The 20,837-nt window shown below is 35.9% G+C and overlaps 1 protein-coding gene across 5 annotated transcripts in view; it reads left to right on the forward strand.

The window, feature by feature from the left end:
- Nucleotides 1-20,837, forward strand: part of Il1rapl2 (interleukin 1 receptor accessory protein like 2) — a 1,002,166-nt gene that overhangs the window by 202,226 nt on the left and 779,103 nt on the right. The window contains exon 1 of one of the 5 annotated variants that reach the window (XM_058571608.1): nucleotides 1,070-1,256. The exons of the other annotated variants lie outside the window; for them this stretch is intronic. The gene's annotated coding sequence lies outside the window, so the exon portion shown is untranslated. Of the gene's footprint in view, nucleotides 1-1,069; nucleotides 1,257-20,837 lie in introns of those variants that run through there. 5 annotated transcript variants of the gene reach the window in all.

Consider the following 20,837-nt stretch of genomic DNA (forward strand, 5'->3'; position numbering starts at 1 on the left):
AGATGATGCTTTCCAGGAGTTGGCAATTCCATATTGTAGTTATTATGAAAGTTTCTGATACCTTCAGAGAACAACACATTCTAATACAGTAATGTTGGAATTGTGGCACATGTTCACACATGTAGAAATGGTTCTGAGGTTCAAAGAGGGAAGGATTGCTTAGTTAACTCGTGATGACAAAATAGTGGCTTTTCAGAATAGACTTCAGATTCTCTTTTTGCTGCAGCTCTCCACTTTCCATTCACACCTCTTTTTAACAAGTTCTGTGCTTAATTAGATAAGCAGTGCTCCTATCTTTACCACTAACTCATTTTGTTGATTTCCTACCTATCAGGGACTCTTCAGGGAGGAATATGGGTGATGGGGTTCATAATATGATAAATACTTGGATGTTTGTACCTTGGGTCTAGAGACTTTGATACATGATGTTATGGAAATAGGCAAGCTTACTTGGAGTAAAGCTTTTTTAAAAAGACAAGGCATGTTTTGATATATGTAGAGGGATTTATGCTGTCCTTGATATCAAAATTTTATGTTTTCATAAATATGTGTCTATTTGTACATGGTATTTCCATAAGGGAATAGGTGGATGGAAGTGTTACAGTGCTAAAGATTTCCCCATTGATAAGAATTAATGCATATTTAAGCTCAAAACAGGCAACAGGGTGAAGTGAGATGTTTTTTTTTTTTTAATCTGAGTTAAAGAGTAGTTTCTTTGTAGCCATGTTCCCTTTCCTCCTTTCTCTATTTCAATTATTTGGCAAATAAGATATCTATTGTAGGCCTTTCTCGCTCTGCTGGGGGGGGGCATTTATTTGTGGAACTCCAGATGTTGCCAGATGTAGCATAATTCATGGACTTGATAAAAATATGGCCTTTATTATTCACACTAGTACTTGCAGATGAACCTGCTTCATAGGAAAGCATAAGATAGTTTGTAAAAAGGGATTGGGTGTGAGATTCCCATCTTTGGAGTCTAATGTTTCAAATTCATGGTTTAGAGCATGGTAAGTAGAGGAAAATATGCCTCTTGGTGCCTTTGTGTCTTCTCAGGGCTGCATGCCACAGATTCTGTGTTGATGTCATTGGATAAAAATTGGTTTGTTTTGGTCACAGAACTAGATTTAGGAGCAAGGCAACTCTGAGGAAAGAGCCGGTTTCAGCAACCTCACTGCTGAGCAAAGCTGAGAAGAAATCATTTGTTTTATGAAGGAAAAAAATCTTTGAAGCAGGACCTCTCTACTCCCTCACTTTCTGTGAGTTCGTAACTGCATTTTCCTAGCCTGTAAATCTCAATTCTTCAAAATCTAAGGTTGTTATTGCGTGTGTCTTTTTTTCTTTCACAATGTACAAATCTTAGCAATAAAAAGTGATGGATTGGGTTATTAGAAAAGAGAGATATGGTGGCCTTTTAGGGCCCCACCTTGAGGAACTGTTCTGTTATTTGGATCTCTCCAGGAGTTTAAATTCCCTACTTGTGAACCATTAGGTGATAGGATATGTATAAGTTTGTCTGCTATAAAATTACTCTGGTTACTCTGGGGACTCAGACCTACTTTTGCTCCTGCTGATGGCACTTAGTCTCTATAAATAATTTGAATAAACAAATTGCTCCAGTTTGTGAGGAACTTGTTAAACTTGTCCTTCGTAAGTGAGGGGGATGTCATCTTCAGGATCTTCACTGACTTTAATGGGGAAAAATGTATTAAAACAGATGACAACCTGAAGTTGCTAGAATGGGTTCAAAATCCAGGCAGATATTCCTAACAAAAGACTAATGAGGAAGTCTCCCCTGCATGAGAATCATTCCAGGGAAGGCATTGAACTGAATTCCTACTTTGCTCCATGTGCAGATGACCTTAGCTATGAATCTCACTTCCACTAGATCAAGGTTGGTTCTTGCAACATTTGCAGGGAGAAAACTAGGCTAGGAATTAGGAGACAAGGTTCTAATTTCATCCCTGACATTAGCTCGCTGAGTAACCCAGAGAAACTTACTCTTTTGTTTTTTATTTTACTTGTTGATGAAATGAAGGGTACATTACCTGGCTCAAGCTATTTCACAGAAGCATTGTAAGAATTCTGTGAAAAAATGAGTGCTCTAAAACCCTTTAAAAGTTGCAAACAAAAGTGATATTCAAACTAAAGGTATTTTGAGCATATTATTATTTTGGGAGCTCTTTAGGAATAAACTCTGCCATCTTTTTCCTGAGAAAGGTGAGAGTCATAATTGATATGACCTTCTCTGAGAGATGTTATGGGGAATAATAGGTAGATAATTATACAAAACAGGGGAAAGGAATTAGAGAAACACTGGATCATTTTGGAGTGCCTTGAGAAGCTTAAGAGAACAGGAGTATTCATGGACTGGTCCAAAGGTTAAAGAAAGCTACTAGAGCCCTGACTAGTATGCACTGTGCAGAGATGAGAAGGAAGGTACTCCCCTTTTTGCTTCCAGTGAAGAATGCCTCAGAATCCAGTAGTGATGACTTCTTCTGGAGGACTAGATTTGCATTAGTATGTAGAAAGTGACAGTGTGGGGAAGAAATCCTCACAAAGGAGGCCAATGTTTACGATAAAGCTAGGAATGCAAAAGCTTTTGAGAAGAGCATAATTCTTTTCTTCTCTCTTCCACAGATATTGAAAATCCCTTATCTCTCCATAATGGCCAAATATCATTTAGCAAATCTGGCTAATAAAGTTATAATGCCTTCATCAGCCCCCAAAGTAGTGTTTGCTACAACAGAAAGACAGTATTTCCAGAGGAGTTTGTACTTCTTTGTGATTTGGTATAAGGCAATTTAACCTATGTAATAAAAGTGGGATATTTGACTTGAGAGAACTCAGCCTCCTTTGATTTCCTGCTGTGTTGCTGAAGGAAGGGTTGGAATGGGAAGAACAGTATTTTCCAAAGTGTGTTCTGTGCAATACTAATCCACAGGTAGTTTTTTGTTTGTTTTCAGAAACAGAAAAACATATCAGGAAATTCCCCATATTATGTTTCCCTTTTGGAAATTTGCCATGCATCATAGGACAGTGAACACTTAGAGCAATTTAATGGTAAAGGAACCTGTTTAATTTTGTTCATCCCAGGATTTTGTAAATGTATTTCCTTTTGGAAGACCCCTTTTCACATAATACTAATCAGCATTTGTCTTGGAAGGCCTTTAAGAGGCAGATTCATTTTCTAATATACCCACGATTCAAGTGATTACAACAGATAGCAAAGCTTTAAATTTTTAAGAGTCAGTATTTCTGGATAGCCTTCTCCAAAATTTAAATCTTTGCAATAAGACAAAGATACAATCAGGTCAGTGATATTTTCTGTCTTAATAAGTTACTAAACTACTAGGATAATTTCAAATTTTTCCATTATGAGGGAGCCAAACAAAGAAAATAGTTAATACTTATTGCATGCTTACTGTGAACCACCATGCTAAGTGTTTTTGTTAATTCTAAGTCTGGAAAATAGGTTAAATGACTTCCCTTTTTAGAACCCAGGGAACTGAGGGCTAGAGGTTATATAAATCACCAATGTAACAGAACTAATAAGAAGCAGATTTGGGACATGAATTCTGATCTTTTTAACTCCCAAGTCCATGATTTAGATTTAAGACATTTAATGTCAAACTCAGTTTCTGAGCAGAAAATGGTACTTCAAAAATCTTAAAATCTCTATCTGAATAATATATGTGTTAAGATGCTAAGGCTTAGCTAGGTGCAGTGACACACACCTGTAATACCAGAGGCTCTGGAGGCTGAGGCAGGATAATCACAAGTTCAAAGCCAACCTCAGCAAAAGTGAGGTGCTAAGCAACTCAGTGAGACTCTGTCTCTAAATAAAATACAAAATGGGGCTGGGGATGTGGCTCAGTGGTCAAGTGCCCTTGAGTTCAATCCCCAGTTCCATTCTCCCCCTTAAAAAAGAAAATAAGGCTTTCAGAAGGTTGGTTAACAGAGATGGGTGGGGGATTCCATCTGCATCACCAGAGACAGTATACACAGTATTATGGATGTCATTGACCTAGACAACAGCTGGCCAGAATAGCTTAGTGCACTAAGGGTCACAAGCAAATACTAATCTTTAGATTTGCAACATATTTTTCCCACTTACTATGTTCCAAGTGCATTTCTTACCTTTTTTCCCCACTGCTGTTGCTACAGGCCATTTCTTTAAGACCCTTGGCTAGGGGCTTAAAATACAGTGTCCTTGAAATGAGTAACTTTAATTGTTTGTGTGTCTCCTTAATCTCATTATAACCTAATCTATTCTTTTGTCATTCCTCTGGAGAGGTATCTAAATGACCCCTTTAGTGGAAAAAATGGAAATGCCTCTATATGACTGTAGACCAAATTGGTCCAACTGAATAAAGTTGACATCCACCTAATTATAGTTTGCCATTATTACACATTAATCATATGTCAGGCATGTTCTAAAGGCATTACATAGGTTAATACATTTAAACTTCACACCAATTCTATGGAGGTGCTATTCTAACTTGAGAGTACTGAGGTTCATGAGAGTTTGTTACATTTATAAAATTACATAACCAGTAAGCTATTCTAAAACCCAGGTTTGTGAAACTTTAGATCTTAATGCTATTAATCTGATATTATGTCAGGCTTGCTGCACTTGGAATAATCTTCCCCCAAGCAAAATCTTGCCTTTGTTGTTAGAAATCTTACAGCTACCTTACAGCTTTGCTACTCTGCTCAAACATGATTATGTTTGATGGTTCTCCAAATTGACTAAGTGTGCATCAGAACTTATGAACTAGAGAACTTATGAAAATGTGGACTGATAGGTCTCTAGGACACTATCCCTAGAGCTTTTCAAATAGGAGGTCTTACTTTGTGATGGAGGGATCTGAGAATTTGTATACTTGACAAATTCCCAGGTCCAGAGAACACACTTTGAAAACCACTTACCTACTGCCATCACTCATTTAACCAACTCTTTTTTATAAGCTCATTTTCTCTTGAGCTACATTGTGATTCACTCTTTATTAAAACAAAACTAAATGTTTGCATTTTGACACATTTAAAACATTATCTATACATAGGCATCTCCAAGTGGTTTTTAAAAAACGAACGTCATTGAATTTTCTTGAGCACTAGTAGACTGGCATACAGGTGTGACTTCAAGAATTTACTTCCAATTAATCTCCTTAATGCTTTATACTCCTCCCCTATTCAAACCATTCCTTAGAGGCTTCATGTGCTATATAATATGATTAAAGAAACAATAAGTTGAAGCATATTTACTGCAAGAATACTTAAAGTTAGGCAGTATGCAGACACGGTGGTGCATGCCTGTTATCCCAGAGGCTCAGGAGGCTAAGGCAGGAGGATCCCAAGTTTGAGGTCAGACTTAGCAGCAATTTAGTGAGACCCTAAGAAACTTAACAAGACCCTATCTCAAAATAAATAAAAAATAAAATGGGAGAGGCATGTGGTGCTTAACCACCATTAAGCACCCTGGGTTCAATCCATGGTACCAAAAAAAAAAAAGTTAGGCAATATGGCTTGGGGATTGAGTACATGTACTTTGTATTAAGACAGACCTGAGTTTAAATCTCAATCTTTCAAAATAACTAGCTATGTAACTGTGATCAAATAAGGCAACTTGTCTGAGCTCTATTTTTTACCTGTACAATAGGGGATGATAATATCAACTTCATGTGCCTATAAATACAATTATTCATATATACTTCATAGCCTAACATGCCAATTATTACAAAAAATAAGCCAAGTAAATAGTAGCTAGTTTATATTAATGGCTGCTGAACTTTAATCTTCACACCCATGATACATCAAAAAGGTAATGCAAGGAATCCATCACCCTGTGTGCCCAATATATCTGAAGAAAGAATCATTAAGAATTTTGGTGTGTGTGTGTGTGTGTGTGTGTGTGTACCATTTGTTTTCGACCTATATAGGTGTTGATCTAATTAGTTAAATATAAACTCACTGACAGACACTACTGAATATGTAATAACTTTCTGCCATTAAGTAGTATTTGCGTTTTCATCAACAGATATTAAAATTTTAACTTTTTGACATTCTTGACAGTTTAACAACTTGGGAAGCACTGATTTATCTGAATAATGTATTAGTCCACTATCCCCTAGCAAAGAGCAGACCCCCGAAGGAGAAATCTCAGATCAGTTTTGAAGAGCAGAGGAGAGAGGACGTTCTAGAGCATAGGATGTTGCTTAAGGAGGACATGATCTAGAGGGCTATTATACTAGGAGTAATATGAGAAACTAAGGACCAGTGTGAGGACATCATTTGGATGGAAGAAAGGCAAAAAGAGCCACTGTCCAAAAATTTCAAGAGAAATTATTGGCCAGATTATCTGTTTTTAGGTGACTGAGGGTTTCAAGAACAACTAACAACATAAATGGTGTATACAGTCTTCAAAAAGTACTATGGGAATTCACTGGGATAGCAGAGCCTTTTTTCCTGTGGGACTTGGGTGCACAGTGCAGGAAAATGCACTGTTGCTTTACTCTGATTACATTATCCAGTCAAATAATTCCGGAATGACCAGCAAACGGCCCCTGAAATAGGAAAGAATTGGTGGCAAGGGTAAAATATAGAGTCACTTTGATAGAATAATTATCTTCAGGGATTTAGGCTCTGATCACTACTTACACTGTGTGAAAATATTGCTGAATAAGATGCTGAGCAAATGCAAGTTGTCATTAAGAGGACTGTGGTTGGTATCATTAAATTATATCCATTATTCAGATAAATGTTCCATGCTTTCTTACTAGTCTGCTTTCTTTCAACTTGAGCATTCAGTTGAGGTGTTTTTTGTTTGTTTGTTTGTTGTTGTTATTGTTGTTTTTGTAAGAAGAAGAGGGCACATGGTTTTCATCTTGCTGGAACTTGATAGATGCCATAAATATTTATAAATAGGCATAGAATTACATACATTTTCCTAGTCTAGAAGTGCCTGTTTAAGTTTGAAGTTATTATCTGGCACACTTTGGTTATAGTAATAGTATATGATTTGGTAACAGTTTGGGGTTGATTCAAAGTGAAAAGGAACAATTCTCTTTTATGTTTTCATTTCTAGGAATAGCTGATTTCGGTTTCATGTAATTGGTACTCAAAACACAGTTATCCAACCCTTTCTTTATAGTTTCTGTTTCACATTTTCATTTTCATTTCTACTCACACTCATATAGACCATTTTTAAAATGTATCTCTGTAACCACTTAAAAAGGTCTACAATTTTTTCTCAATGGATTTGGCAATGAATATTTAATCACAAAATATCTTCTTCATGGAAACTCAGAGCCCAACTAATTACTTTGTACTCATACTTACCCTTCTTACCATCCCTTAATAAGGGCTCAACAAATACAAACTCATTAGCATCAGCCTAAGGAAACCAGCATTAGAAAAAATCAATCCACTTCCTGAGAAAAATTGTCATTTCATGTATTGTAAGGCTGGATAGAACTTATTTACACTTGATCTGTTTTTAAAAATATTTGTTTATATAATTTTTAAAAAGTTTATATGACTATCATCTATTTACCTAACAATTATTTTTGTTGTAGTGGAGTCCCATATAATTTTAAATTATTTCAGTTGGTGTACACACATAGCTTCATTTGTTTTTTTAATTTAATTAACACATCAATATTTCCATGTTTGTCAATAGTGCTCATGATTCTAATTTCTAATGGCTGATTGATATTCTATCTTGTTGTTCTAGCATAATTTAACTTAGTCATTCCCCTTATCTGTTGTGTTTTTATAATCTGTAGTATCATTTATTCATTTTCTATTATAATAACTGAGAAAAGTTTGACTTTATAGCACTGTCCTCTAGAATATCCATCTCTAGGTATATCTACTCAATTATTCTATTTCTCTTATTTCTACCAGGGTTGCACTGAATTCTGCTATGTAAAGGATGACGACAAGGTGAAAGATTTTTACACATAGAGTATAATGTTGCTAGGGACCACCAACAATCTTAGGATGTTGCTAGAGTAAGGTACAATTGTTTCTCTATATTTTTTTCTGATTTCATCAGAGTACATGACACTGATTTGAAAACTTTGGGGATCTAGATTGATTGGATCAGCTTTGTTGTAATTAGCAGTTTTCAACAATGACTACCTAGACTTAACTTTGAGTTCCATGTTGATCTGGTCAGTAAAAACAGAGTAGAGTGTTGGAAATATGTAAAAAGATGTTAACATGTGGGACATCTGATGGACTTGGTATGCTGCAGTAGTCTTCATTGAAGTGGACAAATAGAAGAAGCCAGAAGACTCATTTTGATGGCCATCATGAAAATACTCAGGAATAATGAACAAATACTTCATAGGACACCCTGGTGTTGAGCAGTGAATTTGAGACATGTTTCACAATATTTAGCTCTGTTCCCTTTACATCTTCAAGTTAGCAAATATTTAGTAAGTAGACACTCTAAGGCCATATGCAAAGCACTGTGGGAGATATGGTGATCTATTAAACTGGTTGTGATTCCTTCAAGATTAAATTCTAGTATGGTGACAAGACATGAAAAATTAGGTAACATAGGAGATAAATAGATCATGGCAATAATAGAAGAGGTGTCATGAGAAGAAACATTATTATTTGACAAATGAATGATACAGACAAGTATACTAGGAGTTTCAAGAAGATAGAGTTGAGAGGCATGCTGAATATAGCACCTTTTCTCCCATTGTACTCTCTGTCTGAAATTTCAACTTCAGATCTCTCCCTATATGTAAAATTCCCATTTACCTTTTGAAATACAGTTGAGTCATTGCCTATATGGTGCAATCTTCATTAACCCACCAAGATTTAATCATTATCTTTCAGGAGCCCAAACTATTTGAAATTCACAAAGTATCTACAAAAGCACACAAGTAAATTGCCTTAATTACTTTTTATGCATTGGACTTCCCCAGAGATTATCAGTGGAAGAGGCAAGTTAATATTAATTTATCTTTTTTGTCCCAAGAATCTTATAGTTGGACACATAGTGTTCAATACATTTATTTAAGTGAAATAAAATAAGTGTATAGGAAAGAGCACTGGACTTGCAATCTGAATAATAATGATGATAATAATATTAATATTAATAGTAATTATTATTACAGTGCTGGGTATGGAATCCGGGGCCTTGTGAATGCTATATAAGTGCTTTACCACTGAGCTATACCCCCAGCCTGTCAAACCCTGCCTGGTTTAGTAAATGTTTGTTTTATCTGAAGTAAGTGCCATTAAATCTCTTTTCACTTAATAAAATGATCTCTAAAGTTCTTCATAGCACTGAAAAATATGCAGTCTCAAACTGGGAGTGGTCATCATAGATTTCTTGTAACTGCTGCTCATAATAAATAAAAATAGCTAAACTTTACTATATATAATGCAAATATGTTATTTCCTTCAACCCTCAAAATAACCCTGTGTGGTAAATGCTATGATAACACTCATTTTCCAGATGAAGAATCTGAGACTCAAAGAAGTTTAGTAATTTACTCAAGTTCACATATCTATAGAGTGTTGAGGTAGGGACTCTGGTTCAAATCTTTTTGAACATAGAGAGTTGTGTTCTTAATAGCCATCCTACTCATTCTCAGCCCAGGCAATAAATGAAAATCACCACAGAGGGTTTTTTTTTTTAGAAATTATGATGGCCAGGTCCAACTCTCTGAAGATTTTTATTCACTTGGTCTGGGGTGAGGATTGAACATTGACAGCATTTATAAGCTCCTCAGGTGATTCTAATGTGTCACCAGATTTGAGGACTACTGCTTTATATTCTGCAGCCTTTGAGGCTGCAGCTGGGCCTTGTGAAGTGGGAGGGTTTAAATGGGGAAGAGAAAAGACATGCTGGATAGGAATTATCTTTTAAGCATTAAGGTGATCACAAATATCTGGATGTGTCTCTTTGTTATACCAAAGCTACTTGGAGCTGAGTGCATATGCCAGACTTTACCCTGATGCAAATGCATTTGGGAACAGTTTCAACATAATTTCCTCCTCCTTTCAGAAGGAGATGGCTTCTGTACTGGATGGTACTGTGTCTTCTGCCACCACATTTCTGCCAGAGGTCAATGGGACAAACTATTTTCTTTCCTGGGGACAGCAGGTTCTCTTTGCCCCATACATTGGCCTGCAAACCTGTCAGTTTTTAAACGACAGTTTAAATCTAGAATTAATGAATCAGATTATCTGGTTGAGAAAGCTGGAATAAAAACAATTCTGAAAAAGTCAAGGAATGGCCTCCCCTTATTTTGTGGTATAACACTTGTCATGGGGCTGGCTTTACAGTGTTCTTGAAAACATTCCTCTCTGGTCAGTGCACTAAAACAAGCAGTTTATTGGGGTTTTGGCAGATGCTGCTGTTGATGGTAGCTTCCCAAGGACAGTATGGAAGGGTAAAGAGAACTGGAAAGAATTTGGTTGAAATCAAGTGCTGAATAACTCCTCTGCATTCTGAAGGACTCATTGCAGTAGAGTTTTTTAGGAAAGGGACATCTTGATTAGGAATATTTGAGTCCTTAAATTATTTGCTTTTTGTAAGCATATCACTTAAATTCTGCTGGAAATATACTTCTTACAGGCAGTCTTTTTGGTGGATTATCTACTGACTTAAAAATACAGTTATCCAGTTTGAAGGGCCATCTAGGAGTTTTGGGGAATGGGCTAGTGAGGAAGACATGAAGCTGTGGGTCTCAGTAATTTGATGAACAGCATCTCGGCATGATTGCCTCTAACTGGCTTACTTGCAGAGGCTTATGGTTTTATAACTGAAAGAAGATCACTTTGGGTCAAACCCAGACTCAGAACTCAATTCATTCCTTTTTATTTGGACTGCTTGCTCACATACAAATAAACTGTGGTAAATGGTATTTGGATTTGGTAATTCTTTGTACCTTGCTAGAATCTATCCTGAAGCATTTGCCCCCAGTTTCTCTATAGCACCCACACCATTGATAGTTAGGTATTTGACCAAAAAACAGGGCAAGCTTTATTGAAAAAAATAAAAAGTAGTATGGTCCTGAGAAATGGAACATTAATATCCTTATCAACTAATGGTCAGACCCATCCTGTGCAATGAAAGGAGAGATAGTCCAGATACTCTTAAGATGCTGGCTATTGGGTAACTATGATAATTATGAGAGGCAAAATATCCACAAAGAGTGAGAAGGGTCCCTGGAATTAGGCAAATTCAGAGTTTGAATCCTGGATTTACCATGTGCTTATGCTGATGAAATATACTAGCTTTCTTAAAAGTTTCTTCATCTGAATATATTGGTAGAATTTAGTGAGATAACACATATGATGTATTTAGTAAACAACAAACACCCAACATATACTAGCTAATACTATTGGGCTATGATTTTATCATTTTCATTGCTACCACACTTTTATCACCTTCATTGTAGATGTTCAGCGTCACCCTAGACTCCATAACTTTGCACCACAGCCCCAGTGAAGTGTCCTGCTTATCCTAAAGAGTGAGTCCCTTGATCCGGACTTCTCTACCCTAAACTTAACCTAGTTTTGATTTCAATTGATTTGGACAATGTTTCCTATTACAGGGCAGTTGAATCCACTACTTACTAATGAGGTAAACTTTTGTGAGCCTTATTTTTTCAACTACAAAATTAAAATGATGACATTACCTTCTGCATGTGGTTGTTGAGAGGATTAACTAGGATAATCTAGTAAAGGGATTAAAACAGCTTGCTCATGTTTGTCAGTGTTGGCTGTTTATATTTCTGTGTATTTGTCAAAACAGGATAGTGATGAAATTTCCAGAAACAGGTCAATAGAAACAGGTTGATGTGAAATTCCTTTCATGGCAAAAGATCCAGAAAGTAGACAGATAGTTACATATAGCAGTAAGTAGCATTTAGTCATTATTTCTGTGTTTTCTTTTAATCCCCTCTTATTCCTTCCTAACTATTCCTAGCTACAAATCTACTTACTCACCAAGGGCAAATAAATGATCACAACTCCTTCACATTCCTAGGTATTTATGAGAATACTAAGTGAAGGGAAGGTCACTTTCCTGGAAACATCATTTAGTGAGATAAGACTATAGTCCTGTTGGAGGATTACTCCTGCAAGGCTCTGGTGATGCTTTGGAATACAGTTTATTGTGAAGTAGTAAGACCTTGGCTTCAGTTTAGAACAAAATATCTCTTAGATTGGAGAGGTTTTTTTTCCTTTGAAAATGCTCAATATAAAGTAATATGAACTCATAAAAATTGATTGGTATCGCAGAGTATAAGAAGTGAAAATCCCTGTTTCTTTATTTATAGGGCCACCCAACTAATCCCAACTCCACAGGTAATCACTGTTAGATATTTTTGTGTATCCTAGATTTCCCCCATTTATTTATAAATTATAATATGTACAAAATAGAAGTCTATAAGTATTATAGTATTTGTTTTACCTCTCATATAATAGTATGTCTTGAAAATTTATCCATGTTTACACATTCAAATCTATCTTTTTAAACAATTGTGTAATATAGATGGGCTTTTGGTTTCCATCCATTTTAAATTTTTTATGAATAAAACATTTTAAATAATGATACTTATAAGTTAATTAAGGTGTATAAGTTTATATAGCTATTAGGTGAAAGAGTCAAGATTTAGACCAAAGTTTGGTGACTCCAGAACTCATGATATTAATTGCTACACACTGCTTTTGTTTCCAGAAGCTAATTACTTTTATTTTAGTTTTCTAAGTAGGCAGTAGTTACAAGGTAACAATAAAATCTCAAAATTAAAAGAGACCTTTGAGAGAGGTTATTTATTCTAATCTCTGAGTCTACTAATAACCAGATGGTTCCTCAGTAGTAAATACCATTCCCAAAACATTATTTTGAGTATTTACATTAATTTATTTGCACTTGCAGCAATAGAAGGTCTGGGTTGTTTAAACAATAGTTCATCTTTCATTCTTTATATTTCACCATTTTCTCATATGATGCTCATTGCCCTATAAAGTAATGGGATAAATAATTATTATGACCATTTCTCCAATTAGTATATTGAGACCCAGGAAAATAAAGAGAATTAAATTTATAAAATCATTTGTTTAAGGTCATCTGAATAGCAAGCAAAAGGTGTTCAGACTTTACTTTGAAGATAGGGAAAAATCACTGAAGGCTTTTGAGCAGGAGTGAAGTCATGAGATTTAGGTAGATAGAGGGCATTAGTTGGTAACTTCACAACTATAAAGCCAGGTCAGCCATTCAAACATGAGTAGAAAAGGAGCATGGATAAGGGCCAAGGTTGTGGCTCAGTGGTACAGCACTTGCCTAGCATGTGTGAGGCACTGGGTTCAATCCCTGGCACCACATAAAAATAAACAAATAAAATAAAGGTATTGTGTCCATATACAACTAAAAAAATATTTTAAAAAGAAGCATGGATAATCCTGATGACCATTGGGCTATAAAGGTAAGGATGGGTACAAGAAATAATCAGAAAGACAGTATTGCTAGAGATTGATGACTAGCTGGAGATGGGGAACTGCAGAGAGAAAAAAGAGGTAAAGATAACTCCAAAGATATTGGCTGGATTGGTTTGAAAATGACAAATAAGAAAATAAGTGTGGAAAGGAAGAGTAGTTTGGATCAGTTATTGCATGTTAATGGTCAGATATCTAATTATAAATATACAACAATATTTAGAAAATCTAGCACTGGAATGTCTGTTAGAGTAGTTCTGAAGTTGTGTCAAGAATCTTATCTTAGAGCTGTTCACATACTCAGCATAGTTTGTTGATGAAGAGACCTTATAAGTCATCTACTTTGAATTCTTAATTTTATAGGTAAAACCACTGTAAAGGAAATTGCCCAGGGCCCCAAATAGTTCCTGAACAGTGATAACAAATAAGATCACCTGAATCTTAGTCCCTTGCTCTTTCCTTAACAGTAGAAGTTATGACTGTTAATAAACCACTGAGAGTTTGGCCAATATTTTTGATTGTATTACTGTTCACAAGTACTAGCTACCTCTCAGAGATGATTATACTCCTTCTTCCAATTTACATGAGCTTTGACCACATGACTTACTTTGACTAATGAAATGTAAAAAGAAGTGATATGCAATATTTTTGAGAAAAATTTTAAGATGTAACTTAAGTGTAGAAGTTAAGTACACAATTCACCAGACTTTCATTTCCTTCTGCCATGAGTTCATCAAATTTCTAGATGGAAGTAACTTTTTCTCCCTAAGTCTCAGACTTAACATGATGTAGAACAGAGACACATCTGACCTGTGATGGGACTATAATATGGATAAGGGACAAATTTTGTTGTAAGTTTTTAGGGTCATGTGTCAATGCAGTTTAACCTCGCCTGTTCCAAATGATATAGCCTATAGTACTTTGATTCAGTGAAAAACATTTAAAATTTTGGAGGTTAACAGAAAAATCCAGACTTCATATTTCTTATGAAAAATAGGAAGAGCTGGCAACATTTGTCCTACTTATATGCACAGAATGAATTGACTTGGACTGAATAGCAGTTCTCCCCTTAGAATCATGATCAGACTCTGTACTTTATACTCCATATGCACTATGCCTTAATTGTACCTTATGCCAACCCACATTTTTCTTTACTTATTTATATTATCTGTCTAGTCTCATAAACATTTGAATTTTCCAGTCTGGCTTTATAACCTATTTTCTCATTTCTCAGGGAGAAAATTCTAGAGACAAAAAAGAACAGAACTAAAGACAGAAATTTAGGTAATACCCACTTGCAAGAGTGAGAAAAAGAATCAATGATGAAAGAGATAACTGCTTAGAAAAATAAGAAGAAATCCAGAATTGAATAGTAACCAAAACAAACAAACAAGGAAGAAAAGAGGAAGGAAGGATGATTAGTATCAGGTAAAACTACAGAGTTCAAGAATAAAGACAGTGGAAAAAAGCAGGTCACAGGCAATAATTGTAGTGCTTTGGTGATTGTTGAATGTGAAGGATAAGAAATTAAGGAGCAAAGAGCTTCTCAGAAAATGGAGGTGTTGAGATAATTTTTTTTCACAGTATGGCATTGAATGGAAGGAACAAAGTAATTGGTCTCTAAAATGGCAGCAGAATCAAACCAAAGTTTTTTTTTTTTCTTCCTAGTATTTGAGGAGGGAGGAGCAAATGGTTGCAAGGCAGAGTAGCAAGGAGCCAGGTGGTTGAGGGAGCTAAGTCTGGGAGGTATGAATGGAGAATATACCCCTGAAGCATTTAGTTTTAGAAATAAGGGATAATAGACTTTGATTCATGCCTCCTAACATGGACAATGGTGTCTTAGATTGTCATCAACAGTGACTCAGAAGAGAGAAGTATCTGGGTCCCATTGTGGGGTGGCTAAGGGGAAAACAATGACCTTGTGTAGAAGTTCATAGAAAGTCTACTGTCTCTGATTACAGTCTTAAATGAGGAGTAGACAGGCAGTGAAGGATCTGATAATGGAGACTAAGTGCTGTTCATAGCAGGAATCTGAGCCCTATGCTCAGATGCAATCTTGGTGCCATTCTGGCCCCATTCTTTGTTAGTTCTACAATTGCACTAATAAGAAATGTCTCTTATCTTCCATAGGTTAATGAGTTTTGAGAGGGAAATTACAGAGCTTACTATGATGGCAGGAAGGGCAATGCAAATGGCCCACTGAGAAACTTGAAATGTGCCTAAAGGCTTTGAATTTCATTTCATGAGGCAAACATACTGCTCATCAAATACCATCTTCCGAAGAAGGAATCCAGAATGACAAAATATGCTAAATTCAATAATTCTTAGGTTATGATCCTAGACCCCTGGAGGCCTTCTAGTGTTATGCATTCTGGGCCCTTAAACTGTCAGTATTTACAATATGAAAGTGTCTATATTTTTGTCACTGACATGAAGTAGGGACTTATTTATACTGTATTAGCAACTCATTATCATGCTTGAGTTTGGGTAATAAATGACACCTGATATATAGACCTTTGTTGTCACATAGCAAAAAGAAAGATCTGCTGTACAAAATGATGCTCATAGATCCAATGCTGTCCTTCCTACCATGACCATACTGAGAGTATTGCCAGGGACTTTCCATTGAGGTTTTAGTGGAGAATGAAAACAAGATGGTACAGTTTTGTTCTGTCTTAATAAAAGCAGCAGTATGTATCTCAGTATACCCAGTAATATATGTTTGTGAAGGCATGCAATGGGGAAGGGACTTGGAGATAAAATCTGATAGTAGTTGGCTCATAGGATCATTTGCCTATGGAAGGAATTGCAGGATAGCAACAAAATTATAATCACTGTCCAAGGACTTACTTTTCAATCCCGTTAGTGGGTTCACTTTTCTGAGTATTAAATGTGGCTAGAATATAAAGGAGGATGTTAATGTGGGTGGAAAGTGTTCTAAGGAGGGAATGGGTGGGGGGAAGGAACTAATTCTTGGACTACAGAGAATGATTAGTTCTTAGCTCTGTATAACTTCTTTATTTTGAACATATCTTTATTGTTTCTTTTCTCAGTAGACTACACTATGCACAGAAATTAAGAAATTTCAGTCGGCAAGGCCCATGTTCTGTTCAGCTTATTCTTCTGGTAATGTCAGTGACACCTAGGAACACACTATTTCAGAACTAGTTTATTTCTTATGATATCAGCTGTTTTCTTTTATTACATGAATATTATAAATGACATACTGGTTCATACTTTTGTAGTTGGCTTCATGGGAGGCTAATAAATGCTATCTGAGGAAGTACTATTTATATGGGGAACTCAAGGATGAGTAGGAACTAATTAGTGGTGGTGGAGTGGGGCAGGGTGGTAGAAGGGATTGCACCAGGAAAGAGCATGTACAATTGCCCTGGGATGGGAGGCAACAAGGATAGATGGAGATTTGAAGGAAGATCAGTGGACCATAGTAAGCAAGTGGGAGAGTGATATTAGGTGGCATTGAAGAGTTAGACAAAGACCAGAAGCATAAAGATAAACTTTGTGGGACTGAGGGTCTTGAAGGAAAGCAAATTCATAAGTAATGTTACAGGTATACTATGAAATCTCACTATTTCAGATTTGTGTTTACTTCACAGTCACTCATTTGATCATTTATTCAATGAGCATATATTAAATGTTTACTATATCCTTGGTACTTTGTGCAACTGAGATATATACCTCTCAGATCTATGGAAATTATGTGTTGCTACCTATAATGTGATTACTTTGTTAGCCCATTGCTTATAATAGTCAGGTTCAGCTCCCTTTCATTATTATCACCTTGGGTATAATATTGCTGATTTGGAGAATAGGGCCAGGTGTCAGTAACTTATACTTCTAGAAATTCTGAAAATATTTTCCAGGAGTGTCCATGTTAGGAGGCATGAATCAAAGTCTATTATTCCTTATTTCCAAAACTAAATGCTTCAGGGGTATATTCTCCATTGACATTAATGACATAGCATTTGGGAAGCTGTTAGTTTTAGTTCTCACAGCTGTTTTCTCTTTATCTAGGAGATTTAATGAAAAGTCTATAATTGTCATTTTGAAAGTTGGTAGATGCCACTTCCTCTTCTATCTAACCTTCCTTTATTTAGATTATATGTTCCCCTCTACTATTTCCTTCCAATTTTTCTATTTCTTTTATTTACTTATCCCAGCCATGTCTCTGAGTATTGGTACCAGGAATAAAAACCCTTATAGGGAATGCATATTGGTGTTCAGGTGAGCTAGTCCTGACCTAGGAATGAACCTTTGCAGGCATCTTTATTTTGGTGGACAAATAGTTTTATTGCTAGAGGAATTAAGTCAATATCAAAGAAAAAGTGCTTTCTCCTTTGGATACCTACTTAAGAACCCTTCTCCACCTAATTCTGGCCTTCACTGATCTCACCTTTCTCTGAACTGTATAGTATATTCCTACTATGCATTGAAAACTATATAGTTGTCCTGTTGGCCATTTATTCCATTAATTTCAATTTCATTTGCCAGCATTGATTTTGTTTCCCTAGCAGGATTGCAGACTGCCTCAGGAAAGGCACTCTGACCCTTCTTATATTCTATCACCCTTAGAGATAGGCAAAATGGTAGGCATATAGTTTAACCATTCAATGAATATTGATTAATTCCATGCCACCTTATTGTACAAAGCAATCTAACATAAAGAAAGCTTTTTAGAATCCTACCAGCCTTTAATTGATTATTAAAGACAATATTTTTTTTTTACAATAATTCTACTGTCACCCTCATTCATTTCTCTTTCTGCTTTTAAACTGTATGGATTTGGATGAAAAACTACTTCAAATTCTCCTTTGTGTGATAGTTCACATTATGTAAGGATGTTTTTGTCTTGTCTCTACATTAGGAAAAATGAGGTCCAAGAAATGTTTTAATGAGTGGCTATATCCCTTTTGGATTCTTATATCTTCGGAAGTAGCCTGAGAGGAAGAGAAGACAATAATATGTGAGGACAACAATTTAGGGAAATAGGAATATGGTATAAATGAAAGGGACAGATGTCACATGAGACCACACATTAACTCCATCAAATCTTTGGATCCCTGTCAGTAAATGGCATGTGTTGAGTAGGGAGCAGTGTGGAAAGATGAAGATATCCCTTGGTATTGGCAGCACGTTCTTGGGAAACTGAGAGCACAGATGACAGATTGAGTTGCTGCTGTTCTGTCAAAAATTTGCATGAAATTAATTGTAGAGGAAGAGAAAGAACTAAGAAAGCAAAGGGATAGGAAAGGGGGTGTATTAGTTTCCTATTGCTGTTTTAACAAATTACAACAATCTTGGTGGCTTAAAACCACACAAGTTTATTATTTTACAGTAATGGAAGCCAGAAGTACAAAATGAGTCACTGGAAAAAAGCAATGTGTGGACAGGGCTTCATTGTTTTCTGAAAACTGTAGAGGATAATTGTTTCTTTGCCTTTTTTAGCTTCTAGAGGCTGCCTGCATTCCTTGACCCATTGTTTCTTTTCATCTCCAAAGAACTAACTAGTTAAGCCCTGGTGAAAGCATACAACTGAAATGGGAGATATGGGCCAGAAACACTGAAAGCCAAGGCCATTCTGAGGTTGTAAAATAACTTATAAATTTTATGAGAGATAGATGCTTAATAGCATAGTCGTGTGATTTTTAAAATAATTGTATAATTTCTAATTCATATGAACATATTAGCACTTATAATGTGTTTGTGGCAGAGTGAATTTAGTAGTGCTGTGTTCTGTGATGTAGTATATGATAAAATCCATTAAAAATATCATGACTGTCCTTACATTGCTAGTTCCTAGTTCCATTTACATTCCTAGTTCCTTGCAAAGCTAGTTGTTTAGTACATATATTATCTTCTGCTTTATAGACATCTATTTCATTCTGGAATAACTCCCAGATATAGTAAGAGATTAACAACAATAACTAGAACTTAAACAGAACAATTAATGTACTATAATACAAGTCATTTAAAACTTATAAGCGATGACAGTATAGCTTAGTGGTAGAGTGTTTCCCTAGGTTCAATACCTAGTATTGCAAAAAATTATGAATTGTTTATTCTAGAGTTTTTCATTTGACATTTTAGGACTGAGGTTTACTAACTGAAATATCAGAAAGCAAAATTGTGGATAAACAAGGACTACTATACAGGTAAAACAACACAATGTTTGGCACATACTAAGTATTTAAGAAGAGCTATCTCTTATTGATAATAATATTGTTAATACTAATATTAATAAGTAAAAAATATGATACATGTAGAGATTGAGATAAACAGAGGGATCAAGGATGACTCCTAGTTTTCTAGTTTTTTTAATTGATTTAAAAAATGACAGTGGAATGCATTACAATTCTAATTACACATATACAGCATAATTTTTCATATCTCTGTATATAAAGCATGTTGACATCAATTCATGTCTTTATATATGTACTTTGGATAGTTTTAACAATGAGTTCTATGGTGGTACTGCTCATTGATATAGAGAAAACTGGGGGAGGAACAGATTTAGGCATGAGCCTAGGGAATGGTTTATGTATTGCTGAGTGTGAGATGCCTGTGGAATATCAACATAAAGGTTTCAAGATTGGCAGTTTTCTATGAGTCTGGGGTTCACAGAATTATGGACCAGGGATATACGTTTGAGGGGAGTTAATATTCTGATTTTTAAGATTGTGGATCTAGATAAGGTAACCAAGAGAGATTTAGAATGAAAAGGGAAAAAGGCTCAAAATCAATCCCTGGGACATAAAGGATAAGGAAACACAAAATAGACTAAGAGGTATAGAAAAAAGGTAGGAAGAAAACCTACCTTTCATGGTAATTGAGACAGAAAAGTGTTTCAGGAAGAAGGGAGTAATTGTGTAAAACAAAGATAGAAATATCCATTGAATTTGACCCTTTTAAGAAGTTTGGTTATGAAGATGCATAGAGAAATGGTATAGTAACTGGATGAGTCATCAAGGAAGGAGCTCTTGTATATAACATGGGAAATTTTGTTGTATGTTTGTATGTCAGTAGAGATGATCCATTACAGAAAAAGAAATCAAGGAAAACATGATGAAATGGGACCCAGAGAACAAACACAAGGGTTGACTTTTGACAGAGGCAGGGACACTTTATTTCTGTGAGCTAAAGTGTACCCTCATGGAAGCCAAGACCAGGCCCCAGAGCAAGACCACCCCTCCAAACTACAAGGGAGCCAAGGCTCTGGCCCTGCCCTGGCCCAGATCTGCATCACCCTGCCCACCAGCAGACCCAAACCAGAGCCCAGCCTCAGGCCTAGGACTGCCCTGGCTGATCAGCAGACCGACACTGGAACCCAGGCCTACCCCACCTCCATC

Source organism: Marmota monax, unplaced genomic scaffold (assembly GCF_021218885.2).
Source record: "Marmota monax isolate L192 unplaced genomic scaffold, Marmota_monax_Labrador192_F-V1.1 WCK01_AAM20220418_F8-fsc00050, whole genome shotgun sequence".
Taxonomy (NCBI): Eukaryota; Metazoa; Chordata; class Mammalia; order Rodentia; family Sciuridae; genus Marmota; species Marmota monax.